Genomic DNA, 15021 nt, shown 5'->3' with positions numbered 1-15021 from the left:
GGACCGAGAAAATCACAGTAAAAATGGTTTTGGAGAAAAGCAAAGTCTTATCGTTAGGCAAGTGCATAAAATGTCATCTATACAAACAGAAATATCGTGTTTGTTTGTCACAGTTCCTCTAGCTTTCTCCCTAGAAAATACGAATGTGTAGAGTTGGTGTTCCCATGATGAACCAATCTGTGTTTCAACGGTACAAAATTAAATGTTCCCCGACAAAAAACATTCAAAACAATAAAGTCCGTGGATAATATCAGGAATACACAAACACAGATTCTTTAGCAATATTTGGGATTGAGTTAGCCAAAACAAAACCGGATATTTCTGGTTTCATCCAGTCATATCCGGACAAAGTGGTGTGGAATTCATATTCAATGGACCGAGAAAATCACAGTAAACATGGATTTGGAGAATAGCGAAGTCTTTTCGTTATGTAAGTTCATAAAATGTCATCTATACAAAGAGAAATATAATGTTTCTTTGTCGCAGTTCCTCTAGCTTACTCCGTAGAAAATATGAATGTGTAGAGCTGGTGTCCAGATGTGGAACCAATTAGTGTTTCCAAGCACAAAATTAAATGTTCCCTGATAAACACATTCAAAACAATGAATTCCGTGGATAATATCAGGAATACACAGACACAAAGGCTGTAGCAATATCTGGGATTGAGTTAGCCAAAACACAACTGGATATTTCCTGTTTCATCCAGTCATATCCAGACAAACTGGTGTGGAATTCGGATGCAATGGACCAAGAAAATCACAGTAAAAATGGTTTTGGAGAAAAGCAAAGTCTTTTCGTTAGGCAAGTGCATAAAATGTCATCTATACATACAGCAATATCATGTTTGTTTGCCACAGTTCCTCTAGCTTTCTCCCTAGAAAATACGAATGTGTAGAGCTGGTGTCTCCATGTGGAACCAATTGGTGATTCCAAGCAAAAATGAAACGTTCCCTGATAAAAAAACATTCAAAACAATAATTCCGCGGATAATATCAGGAATACACAAACACAGAGGCTGTAGCAATATTTCGGATTGAGTTAGCAAAAACACAACCGGGTATTTCTGTTTTCATCCAGTCATATCCAGACAAAGTGGTGTGGAATTCGTATGCAATGGACCGAGAAAATCACAGTAAAAATGGTTTTGGAGAAAAGCAAAGTCTTTTCGTTAGGCAAGTGCATAAAATGTCATCTATACAAACAGAAATATCGTGTTTGTTTGTCGCAGTTCCTCTAGCTTTCTCCCTAGAAAATACGAATGTGTAGAGTTGGTGTTCCCATGATGAACCAATCTGTGTTTCAACGGTACAAAATTAAATGTTCCCCGACAAAAAACATTCAAAACAATAAAGTCCGTGGATAATATCAGGAATACACAAACACAGATTCTTTAGCAATATTTGGGATTGAGTTAGCCAAAACAGAACCGCATATTTCCGGGTTCATGCAGTCATATTCGGACAAACTGGTGTGGAATTCGTATGCAATGGACCGAGAAAATCACAGTAAAAATGGTTTTGGAGAAAAGCAAAGTCTTTTCGTTAGGCAAGTGCATAAATGTCATCTAGACAAACAGAAATATCATGCTTGTTTGCCGCAGTTCCTCTAGCTTTCTTCCTAGAAAATACGAATGTGTAGAGCTGGTGTCTCCATGTGGAACCAATTGGTGATTCCAAGCACAAAATGAAACGTTCCCTGATAAAAAAACATTCAAAACAATAATTCCGCGGATAATATCAGGAATACACAAACACAGAAGCTGTAGCAATATCTGGGTTTGAGTTAGCCAAAACAATACCGCATATGTCCGGGTTCATGCAGTCATATTCGGACAAATTGGTGTCGAATTCGTATGCAATGGACCGAGAAAATCACAGTAAAAATGGTTTTGGAGAAAAGCAAAGTCTTATCATTAGGCAAGTGCATAAAATGTCATCTATACAAACAGAAATATCATGTTTGTTTGTCGCAGTTCCTCTAGCTTTCTCCCTAGAAAATACGAATGTGTAGAGTTGGTGTTCCCATGATGAACCAATCTGTGTTTCAACGGTACAAAATTAAATGTTCCCCAACAAAAAACATTCAAAACAATAAAGTCCGTGGATAATATCAGGAATACACAAACACAGATTCTTTAGCAATATTTGGAATTGAGTTAGTCAAAACAAAACCGGATATTTCTGGTTTCATCCAGTCATATCCAGACAAAGTGGTGTGGAATTCATATTCAATGTACCAAGAAAATCACAGTAAACATGGATTTGGAGAATAGCGAAGTCTTTTCGTTATGTAAGTTCATAAAATGTCATCTATACAAAGAGAAATATAATGTTTCTTTGTCGCAGTTCCTCTAGCTTACTCCGTAGAAAATATGAATGTGTAGAGCTGGTGTCCAGATGTGGAACCAATTAGTGTTTCCAAGCACTAAATTAAATGTTCCCTGATAAACACATTCAAAACAATGAATTCCGTGGATAATATCAGGAATACACAGGCACAAAGGCTGTAGCAATATCTAGGATTGAGTTAGCCAAAACACAACTGGATATTTCCTGTTTCATCCAGTCATATCCAGACAAACTGGTGTGGAATTCGGATGCAATGGACCGAGAAAATCAAATTAAAAATGGTTTTGGAGAAAAGCAAAGTCTTTTCGTTAGGCAAGTGCATAAAATGTCATCTATACAAACAGAAATATCATGTTTGTTTCCCGCAGTTCCTCTAGCTTTCTCCCTAGAAAATACGAATGTGTAGAGCTGGTGTCTCCATGTGGAACCAATTAGTGATTCCAAGCACAAAATTAAATGTTCCCCAATAAAAAAACATTCAAAACAAGAAAGTCCGTGGATAATATCAGGAATACACAAACACAGAGGCTGTAGCAATATTTCGGATTGAGTTAGCAAAAACACAACCGGGTATTTCTGTTTTCATCCAGTCATATCCGGACAAAGTGGTGTGGAATTCGTATGCAATGGACCGAGAAAATCACAGTAAAAATGGTTTTGGAGAAAAGCAAAGTCTTTTCGTTAGGCAAGTGCATAAATGTCATCTAGACAAACAGAAATATCATGCTTGTTTGTCGCAGTTCCTCTAGGTTTCTCCCTAGAAAATACGAATGTGTAGAGCTGGTGTCTCCATGTGGAACCAATTGGTGATTCCAAGCACAAAATGAAACGTTCCCTGATAAAAAAAACATTCAAAACAATAATTCCGCGGATAATATCAGGAATACTCAAACACAGAAGCTGTAGCAATATCTGGGTTTGAGTTAGCCAAAACAAAACCGCATATTTCCGGGTTCATGCAGTCATATTCGGACAAACTGGTGTCAAATAGGTATGCAATGGACCGAGAAAATCACAGTAAAAATGGTTTTGGAGAAAAGCAAAGTCTTATCGTTAGGCAAGTGCATAAAATGTCATCTATACAAACAGAAATATCGTGTTTGTTTGTCGCAGTTCCTCTAGCTTTCTCCCTAGAAAATACGAATGTGTAGAGTTGGTGTTCCCATGATGAACCAATCTGTGTTTCAACGGTACAAAATTAAATGTTCCCCGACAAAAAACATTCAAAACAATAAAGTCCGTGGATAATATCAGGAATACACAAACACAGATTCTTTAGCAATATTTGGGATTGAGTTAGCCAAAACAAAACCGCATATTTCCGGGTTCATGCAGTCATATTCGGACAAGCTGGTGTGGAATTCGTATGCAATGGACCGAGAAAATCACAGTAAAAACGGTTTTGGAGAAAAGCAAAGTCTTTTCGTTAGGCAAGTGCATAAATGTCATCTAGAAAAACAGCAATATCATCTTTGTTTGCCGCAGTTCCTCTAGCTTTCTCCCTAGAAAATACGAATGTGTAGAGCTGGTGTCTCCATGTGGAACCAATTAGTGATTCCAAGCACAAAATTAAATGTTCCCCCATAAAAAACATTCAAAACAAGAAAGTCCGTGGATAATATAAGGAATACACAAACACAGAGGCTGTAGCAATATTTCGGATTGAGTTAGCAAAAACACAACCGGGTATTTCTGTTTTCATCCAGGCATATCCGGACAAAGTGGTGTGGAATTCGTATGCAATGGACCGAGAAAATCACAGTAAAAATGGTTTTGGAGAAAAGCAAAGTCTTATCGTTAGGCAAGTGCATAAAATGTCATCTATACAAACAGAAATATCGTGTTTGTTTGTCGCAGTTCCTCTAGCTTTCTCCCTAGAAAATACGAATGTGTAGAGTTGGTGTTCCCATGATGAACCAATCTGCGTTTCAATGGTACAAAATTAAATGTTCCCCGACAAAAAACATTCAAAAAAAATAAAGTCCGTGGATAATATCAGGAATACACAAACACAGATTCTTTAGCAATATTTGGGATTGAGTTAGCCAAAACAAAACCGCATATTTCCGGGTTCATGCATTCATATTCGGACAAACTGGTGTCGAATTCGTATGCAATGGACCGAGAAAATCACAGTAAAAATGGTTTTGGAGAAAAGCAAAGTCTTTTCGTTAGGCAAGTGCATAAAATGTCATCTAGACAAACTGAAATATCGTGTTTGTTTGTCGCAGTTCCTCTAGCTTTCTCCCTAGAATATACGAATGTGTAGAGCTGGTGTCTCCATGTGGAACCAATTGGTGATCACAAGCACAAAATGAAACGTTCCCTGATAAAAAAAACATTCAAAACAATAATTCCGCGGATAATATTAGGAATACACAAACACAGAAGCTGTAGCAATATCTGGGTTTGAGTTAGCCAAAACAAAACCGCATATTTCTGGGTTCATGCAGTCATATTCGGACAAACTGGTGTCGAATTCGTATGCAATGGACCGAGAAAATCACAGTAAAAATGGTTTTGGAGAAAAGCAAAGTCTTTTCGTTAGGCAAGTGCATAAATGTCATCTAGACAAACAGAAATATCATGCTTGTTTGCCGCAGTTCCTCTAGCTTTCTCCCTAGAAAATACGAATGTGTAGAGCTGGTGTCTCCATGTGGAACCAATTAGTGATTCCAAGCACAAAATTAAATGTTCCCCCATAAAAAACATTCAAAACAAGAAAGTCCGTGGATAATATCAGGAATACACAAACACAGAGGCTGTAGCAATATTTCGGATTGAGTTAGCAAAAACACAACCGGGTATTTCTGTTTTCATCCAGTCATATCCAGACAAAGTGGTGTCGAATTCATATGTAATGGACGGAGAACATCACAGTAAAAATGGTTTTGGAGAAAAGCAAAGTCTTTTCGTTAGGCAAGTGCATAAAATGTCATCTATACAAACAGAAATATCATGTTTGTTTGTCGCAGTTCCTCTAGCTTTCTCCCTAGAAAATACGAATGTGTAGAGTTGGTTATCCCATGAAAAACCAATCTGTGTTTCAACGCTACAAAACTAAATGTTCCCCAACAAAAAACATTCAAAACAATAAAGTCCGTGGATAATATCAGGAATACACAAACACAGATTCTTTAGCAATATTTGGAATTGAGTTAGTCAAAACAAAACCGGATATTTCTGGTTTCATCCAGTCATATCCAGACAAAGTGGTGTGGAATTCATATTCAATGGACCAAGAAAATCACAGTAAACATGGATTTGGAGAATAGCGAAGTCTTTTTGTTATGTAAGTTCATAAAATGTCATCTATACAAACAGAAATATAATGTTTCTTTGTCGCAGTTCCTCTAGCTTACTCCGTAGAAAATATGAATGTGTAGAGCTGGTGTCCAGATGTGGAACCAATTAGTGTTTCCAAGCACTAAATTAAATGTTCCCTGATAAACACATTGAAAACAATGAATTCCGTGGATAATATCAGGAATACACAGACACAAAGGCTGTAGCAATATCTAGGATTGAGTTAGCCAAAACACAACTGGATATTTCCCGTTTCATCCAGTCATATCCAGACAAACTGGTGTGGAATTTGGATGCAATGGACCGAGAAAATCAAATTAAAAATGGTTTTGGAGAAAAGCAAAGTCTTTTCGTTAGGCAAGTGCATAAAATGTCATCTATACAAACAGCAATATCATCTTTGTTTGCCAAAGTTCCTCTAGCTTTCTCCCTAGAAAATATGAATGTGTAGAGCTGGTGTCTGCATGTGGAACCAATTAGTGATTCCAAGCACAAAATTAAATGTTCCCCCATAAAAAAACATTCAAAACAAGAAAGTCCGTGGATAATATCAGGAATACACAAACACAGAGGCTGTAGCAATATTTCGGATTGAGTTAGCAAAAACACAACCGGGTATTTCTGTTTTCATCCAGTCATATCCGGACAAAGTGGTGTGGAATTCGTATGCAATGGACCGAGAAAATCACAGTAAAAATGGTTTTGGAGAAAAGCAAAGTCTTATCGTTAGGCAAGTGCATAAAATGTCATCTATACAAACAGAAATATCGTGTTTGTTTGTCGCAGTTCCTCTAGCTTTCTCCCTAGAAAATACGAATGTGTAGAGTTGGTGTTCCCATGATGAACCAATCTGTGTTTCAACGGTACAAAATTAAATGTTCCCCGACAAAAAACATTCAAAACAATAAAGTCCGTGGATAATATCAGGAATACACAAACACAGATTCTTTAGCAATATTTGGGATTGAGTTAGCCAAAACAAAACCGGATATTTCTGGTTTCATCCAGTCATATCCGGACAAAGTGGTGTGGAATTCATATTCAATGGACCAAGAAAATCACATTAAACATGGATTTGGAGAATAGCGAAGTCTTTTCGTTATGTAAGTTCATAAAATGTCATCTATACAAACAGAAATATAATGTTTCTTTGTCGCAGTTCCTCTAGCTTACTCCGTAGAAAATATGAATGTGTAGAGCTGGTGTCCAGATGTGAAACCAATTAGTGTTTCCAAGCACAAAATTAAATGTTCCCTGATAAACACATTCAAAACAATGAATTCCATGGATAATATCAGGAATACACAGACACAAAGGCTGTAGCAATATCTAGGATTGAGTTAGACAAAACACAACTGGATATTTCCCGTTTCATCCAGTCATATCCAGACAAACTGGTGTGGAATTCGGATGCAATGGACCGAGAAAATCAAATTAAAAATGGTTTTGGAGAAAAGCAAAGTCTTTTCGTTAGGCAAGTGCATAAAATGTCATCTATACAAACAGCAATATCATGTTTGTTTGCCGCAGTTCCTCTAGCTTTCTCCCTAGAAAATACGAATGTGTAGAGCTGGTGTCTCCATGTGGAACCAATTAGTGATTCCAAGCACAAAATTAAATGTTCCCCCATAAAAAACATTCAAAACAAGAAAGTCCGTGGATAATATCAGGAATACACAAACACAGAGGCTGTAGCAATATTTCGGATTGAGTTAGCAAAAACACAACCGGGTATTTCTGTTTTCATCCAGTCATATCCGGACAAAGTGGTGTGGAATTCGTATGCAATGGACCGAGAAAATCACAGTAAAAATGGTTTTGGAGAAAAGCAAAGTCTTATCGTTAGGCAAGTGCATAAAATGTCATCTATACAAACAGAAATATCATGTTTGTTTGTCGCAGTTCCTCTAGCTTTCTCCCTAGAAAATACGAATGTGTAGAGTTGGTGTTCCCATGATGAACCAATCTGTGTTTCAACGTTACAAAATTAAATGTTCCCCGACAAAAAACATTCAAAACAATAAAGTCCGTGGATAATATCAGGAATACACAAACACAGATTCTTTAGCAATATTTGGGATTGCGTTAGCCAAAACAAAACCGCATATTTCCGGGTTCATGCAGTCATATTCGGACAAACTGGTGTCGAATTCGTATGCAATGGACCGAGAACATTACAGTAAAAATGGTTTTGGAGAAAAGCAAAGTCTTTTCGTTAGGCAAGTGCATAAAATGTCATCTAGACAAACAGAAATATCGTGTTTGTTTGTCGCAGTTCCTCTAGCTTTCTCCCTAGAATATACGAATGTGTAGAGCTGGTGTCTCCATGTGGAACCAATTGGTGATCACAAGCACAAAATGAAACGTTCCCTGATAAAAAAACATTCAAAACAATAATTCCGCGAATAATATCAGGAATACACAAACACAGAAGCTGTAGCAATATCTGGGTTTGAGTTAGCAAAAACAAAACCGCATATTTCTGGGTTCATGCAGTCATATTCGGACAAACTGGTGTCGAATTCGTATGCAATGGACCGAGAAAATCACAGTAAAAATGGTTTTGGAGAAAAGCAAAGTCTTATCGTTAGGCAAGTGCATAAAATGTCATCTAGACAAACAGAAATATCATGCTTGTTTGCCGCAGTTCCTCTAGCTTTCTCCCTAGAAAATACGAATGTGTAGAGCTGGTGTCTCCATGTGGAACCAATTAGTGATTCCAAGCACAAAATTAAATGTTCCCCCATAAAAAACATTCAAAACAAGAAAGTCCGTGGATAATATCAGGAATACACAAACACAGAGGCTGTAGCAATATTTCGGATTGAGTTAGCAAAAACACAACCGGGTATTTCTGTTTTCATCCAGTCATATCCAGACAAAGTGGTGTCGAATTCATATGTAATGGACGGAGAACATCACAGTAAAAATGGTTTTGGAGAAAAGCAAAGTCTTTTCGTTAGGCAAGTGCATAAAATGTCATCTATACAAACAGAAATATCATGTTTGTTTGTCGCAGTTCCTCTAGCTTTCTCCCTAGAAAATACGAATGTGTAGAGTTGGTGTTCCCATGATGAACCAATCTGTGTTTCAACGGTACAAAATTAAATATTCCCCGACAAAAAATATTCAAAACAATAAAGTCCGTGGATAATATCAGGAATACACAAACACAGATTCTTTAGCAATATTTGGGATTGAGTTAGCCAAAACAAAACCGGATATTTCTGGTTTCATCCAGTCATATCCGGACAAAGTGGTGTGGAATTCATATTCAATGGACCGAGAAAATCACAGTAAACATGGATTTGGAGAATAGCGAAGTCTTTTCGTTATGTAAGTTCATAAAATGTCATCTATACAAAGAGAAATATAATGTTTCTTTGTCGCTGTCCTCTAGCTTTCTCCCTAGAAAATATGAATGTGTAGAGCTGGTGTCCAGATGTGGAACCAATTAGTGTTTCCAAGCACAAAATTAAATGTTCCCTGATAAACACATTCAAAACAATGAATTCCGTGGATAATATCAGGAATACACAGACACAAAGGCTGTAGCAATATCTGGGATTGAGTTAGCCAAAACACAACTGGATATTTCCTGTTTCATCCAGTCATATCCAGACAAACTGGAGTGGAATTCGGATGCAATGGACCAAGAAAATCACAGTAAAAATGGTTTTGGAGAAAAGCAAAGTCTTTTCGTTAGGCAAGTGCATAAAATGTCATCTATACAAACAGCAATATCATGTTTGTTTGCCACAGTTCCTCTAGCTTTCTCCCTAGAAAATACGAATGTGTAGAGCTGGTGTCTCCATGTGGAACCAATTAGTGATTCCAAGCACAAAATTAAATGTTCCCCCATAAAAAACATTCAAAACAAGAAAGTCCGTGGATAATATCAGGAATACACAAACACAGAGGCTGTAGCAATATTTCGGATTGAGTTAGCAAAAACACAACCGGGTATTTCTGTTTTCATCCAGTCATATCCAGACAATGTGGTGTCGAATTCATATGTAATGGACGGAGAACATCACAGTAAAAATGGTTTTGGAGAAAAGCAAAGTCTTTTCGTTAGGCAAGTGCATAAAATGTCATCTATACAAACAGAAATATCATGTTTGTTTGTCGCAGTTCCTCTAGCTTTCTCCCTAGAAAATACGAATGTGTAGAGTTGGTTATCCCATGAAAAACCAATCTGTGTTTCAACGCTACAAAATTAAATGTTCCCCAACAAAAAACATTCAAAACAATAAAGTCCGTGGATAATATCAGGAATACACAAACACAGATTCTTTAGCAATATTTGGAATTGAGTTAGTCAAAACAAAACCGGATATTTCTGGTTTCATCCAGTCATATCCAGACAAAGTGGTGTGGAATTCATATTCAATGGACCAAGAAAATCACAGTAAACATGGATTTGGAGAATAGCGAAGTCTTTTCGTTATGTAAGTTCATAAAATGTCATCTATACAAACAGAAATATAATGTTTCTTTGTCGCAGTTCCTCTAGCTTACTCCGTAGAAAATATGAATGTGTAGAGCTGGTGTCCAGATGTGGAACCAATTAGTGTTTCCAAGCACTAAATTAAATGTTCCCTGATAAACACATTGAAAACAATGAATTCCGTGGATAATATCAGGAATACACAGACACAAAGGCTGTAGCAATATCTAGGATTGAGTTAGCCAAAACACAACTGGATATTTCCCGTTTCATCCAGTCATATCCAGACAAACTGGTGTGGAATTTGGATGCAATGGACCGAGAAAATCAAATTAAAAATGGTTTTGGAGAAAAGCAAAGTCTTTTCGTTAGGCAAGTGCATAAAATGTCATCTATACAAACAGCAATATCATGTTTGTTTGCCGCAGTTCCTCTAGCTTTCTCCCTAGAAAATACGAATGTGTAGAGCTGGTGTCTCCATGTGGAACCAATTAGTGATTCCAAGCACAAAATTAAATGTTCCCCCATAAAAAAACATTCAAAACAAGAAAGTCCGTGGATAATATCAGGAATACACAAACACAGAGGCTGTAGCAATATTTCGGATTGAGTTAGCAAAAACACAACCGGGTATTTCTGTTTTCATCCAGTCATATCCGGACAAAGTGGTGTGGAATTCGGATGCAATGGACCAAGAAAATCACAGTAAAAATGGTTTTGGAGAAAAGCAAAGTCTTTTCGTTAGGCAAGTGCATAAAATGTCATCTATACAAACAGCAATATCATGTTTGTTTGCCACAGTTCCTCTAGGTTTCTCCCTAGAAAATACGAATGTGTAGAGCTGGTGTCTCCATGTGGAACCAATTAGTGATTCCAAGCATAAAATTAAATGTTCCCCCATAAAAAACATTCAAAACAAGAAAGTCCGTGGATAATATCAGGAATACACAAACACAGAAGCTGTAGCAATATTTCGGATTGAGTTAGCAAAAACACAACCGGGTATTTCTGTTTTCATCCAGTCATATCCAGACAAAGTGGTGTGGAATTCATATGTAATGGACGGAGAACATCACAGTAAAAATGGTTTTGGAGAAAAGCAAAGTCTTTTCGTTAGGCAAGTGCATAAAATGTCATCTATACAAACAGAAATATCATGTTTGTTTGTCGCAGTTCCTCTAGCTTTCTCCCTAGAAAATACGAATGTGTAGAGTTGGTTATCCCATGAAAAACCAATCTGTGTTTCAACGCTACAAAATTAAATGTTCCCCAACAAAAAACATTCAAAACAATAAAGTCCGTGGATAATATCAGGAATACACAAACACAGATTCTTTAGCAATATTTGGAATTGAGTTAGTCAAAACAAAACCGGATATTTCTGGTTTCATCCAGTCATATCCAGACAAAGTGGTGTGGAATTCATATTCAATGGACCAAGAAAATCACAGTAAACATGGATTTGGAGAATAGCGAAGTCTTTTCGTTATGTAAGTTCATAAAATGTCATCTATGCAAACAGAAATATAATGTTTCTTTGTCGCAGTTCCTCTAGCTTACTCCGTAGAAAATATGAATGTGTAGAGCTGGTGTCCAGATGTGGAACCAATTAGTGTTTCCAAGCACAAAATTAAATGTTCCCTGATAAACACATTGAAAACAATGAATTCCGTGGATAATATCAGGAATACACAGACACAAAGGCTGTAGCAATATCTGGGATTGAGTTAGCCAAAACACAACTGGATATTTCCCGTTTCATCCAGTCATATCCAGACAAACTGGTGTGGAATTCGGATGCAATGGACCGAGAAAATCAAATTAAAAATGGTTTTGGAGAAAAGCAAAGTCTTTTCGTTAGGCAAGTGCATAAAATGTCATCTATACAAACAGCAATATCATGTTTGTTTGCCGCAGTTCCTCTAGCTTTCTCCCTAGAAAATACGAATGTGTAGAGCTGGTGTCTCCATGTGGAACCAATTAGTGATTCCAAGCACAAAATTAAATGTTCCCCCATAAAAAACATTCAAAACAAGAAAGTCCGTGGATAATATCAGGAATACACAAACACAGAGGCTGTAGCAATATTTCGGATTGAGTTAGCAAAAACACAACCGGGTATTTCTGTTTTCATCCAGTCATATCCGGACAAAGTGGTGTGGAATTCGTATGCAATGGACCGAGAAAATCACAGTAAAAATGGTTTTGGAGAAAAGCAAAGTCTTATCGTTAGGCAAGTGCATAAAATGTCATCTATACAAACAGAAATATCATGTTTGTTTGTCGCAGTTCCTCTAGCTTTCTCCCTAGAAAATACGAATGTGTAGAGTTGGTGTTCCCATGATGAACCAATCTGTGTTTCAACGTTACAAAATTAAATGTTCCCCGACAAAAAACATTCAAAACAATAAAGTCCGTGGATAATATCAGGAATACACAAACACAGATTCTTTAGCAATATTTGGGATTGCGTTAGCCAAAACAAAACCGCATATTTCCGGGTTCATGCAGTCATATTCGGACAAACTGGTGTCGAATTCGTATGCAATGGACCGAGAACATTACAGTAAAAATGGTTTTGGAGAAAAGCAAAGTCTTTTCGTTAGGCAAGTGCATAAAATGTCATCTAGACAAACAGAAATATCGTGTTTGTTTGTCGCAGTTCCTCTAGCTTTCTCCCTAGAATATACGAATGTGTAGAGCTGGTGTCTCCATGTGGAACCAATTGGTGATCACAAGCACAAAATGAAACGTTCCCTGATAAAAAAACATTCAAAACAATAATTCCGCGAATAATATCAGGAATACACAAACACAGAAGCTGTAGCAATATCTGGGTTTGAGTTAGCAAAAACAAAACCGCATATTTCTGGGTTCATGCAGTCATATTCGGACAAACTGGTGTCGAATTCGTATGCAATGGACCGAGAAAATCACAGTAAAAATGGTTTTGGAGAAAAGCAAAGTCTTATCGTTAGGCAAGTGCATAAAATGTCATCTAGACAAACAGAAATATCATGCTTGTTTGCCGCAGTTCCTCTAGCTTTCTCCCTAGAAAATACGAATGTGTAGAGCTGGTGTCTCCATGTGGAACCAATTAGTGATTCCAAGCACAAAATTAAATGTTCCCCCATAAAAAACATTCAAAACAAGAAAGTCCGTGGATAATATCAGGAATACACAAACACAGAGGCTGTAGCAATATTTCGGATTGAGTTAGCAAAAACACAACCGGGTATTTCTGTTTTCATCCAGTCATATCCAGACAAAGTGGTGTCGAATTCATATGTAATGGACGGAGAACATCACAGTAAAAATGGTTTTGGAGAAAAGCAAAGTCTTTTCGTTAGGCAAGTGCATAAAATGTCATCTATACAAACAGAAATATCATGTTTGTTTGTCGCAGTTCCTCTAGCTTTCTCCCTAGAAAATACGAATGTGTAGAGTTGGTGTTCCCATGATGAACCAATCTGTGTTTCAACGGTACAAAATTAAATATTCCCCGACAAAAAATATTCAAAACAATAAAGTCCGTGGATAATATCAGGAATACACAAACACAGATTCTTTAGCAATATTTGGGATTGAGTTAGCCAAAACAAAACCGGATATTTCTGGTTTCATCCAGTCATATCCGGACAAAGTGGTGTGGAATTCATATTCAATGGACCGAGAAAATCACAGTAAACATGGATTTGGAGAATAGCGAAGTCTTTTCGTTATGTAAGTTCATAAAATGTCATCTATACAAAGAGAAATATAATGTTTCTTTGTCGCTGTCCTCTAGCTTTCTCCCTAGAAAATATGAATGTGTAGAGCTGGTGTCCAGATGTGGAACCAATTAGTGTTTCCAAGCACAAAATTAAATGTTCCCTGATAAACACATTCAAAACAATGAATTCCGTGGATAATATCAGGAATACACAGACACAAAGGCTGTAGCAATATCTGGGATTGAGTTAGCCAAAACACAACTGGATATTTCCTGTTTCATCCAGTCATATCCAGACAAACTGGAGTGGAATTCGGATGCAATGGACCAAGAAAATCACAGTAAAAATGGTTTTGGAGAAAAGCAAAGTCTTTTCGTTAGGCAAGTGCATAAAATGTCATCTATACAAACAGCAATATCATGTTTGTTTGCCACAGTTCCTCTAGCTTTCTCCCTAGAAAATACGAATGTGTAGAGCTGGTGTCTCCATGTGGAACCAATTAGTGATTCCAAGCACAAAATTAAATGTTCCCCCATAAAAAACATTCAAAACAAGAAAGTCCGTGGATAATATCAGGAATACACAAACACAGAGGCTGTAGCAATATTTCGGATTGAGTTAGCAAAAACACAACCGGGTATTTCTGTTTTCATCCAGTCATATCCAGACAATGTGGTGTCGAATTCATATGTAATGGACGGAGAACATCACAGTAAAAATGGTTTTGGAGAAAAGCAAAGTCTTTTCGTTAGGCAAGTGCATAAAATGTCATCTATACAAACAGAAATATCATGTTTGTTTGTCGCAGTTCCTCTAGCTTTCTCCCTAGAAAATACGAATGTGTAGAGTTGGTTATCCCATGAAAAACCAATCTGTGTTTCAACGCTACAAAATTAAATGTTCCCCAACAAAAAACATTCAAAACAATAAAGTCCGTGGATAATATCAGGAATACACAAACACAGATTCTTTAGCAATATTTGGAATTGAGTTAGTCAAAACAAAACCGGATATTTCTGGTTTCATCCAGTCATATCCAGACAAAGTGGTGTGGAATTCATATTCAATGGACCAAGAAAATCACAGTAAACATGGATTTGGAGAATAGCGAAGTCTTTTCGTTATGTAAGTTCATAAAATGTCATCTATACAAACAGAAATATAATGTTTCTTTGTCGCAGTTCCTCTAGCTTACTCCGTAGAA

Source organism: Lepus europaeus, unplaced genomic scaffold (assembly GCF_033115175.1).
Source record: "Lepus europaeus isolate LE1 unplaced genomic scaffold, mLepTim1.pri SCAFFOLD_30, whole genome shotgun sequence".
In the NCBI taxonomy this organism is placed as follows: domain Eukaryota; kingdom Metazoa; phylum Chordata; class Mammalia; order Lagomorpha; family Leporidae; genus Lepus; species Lepus europaeus.
Note: the sequence above shows the minus strand (reverse complement) of the source record.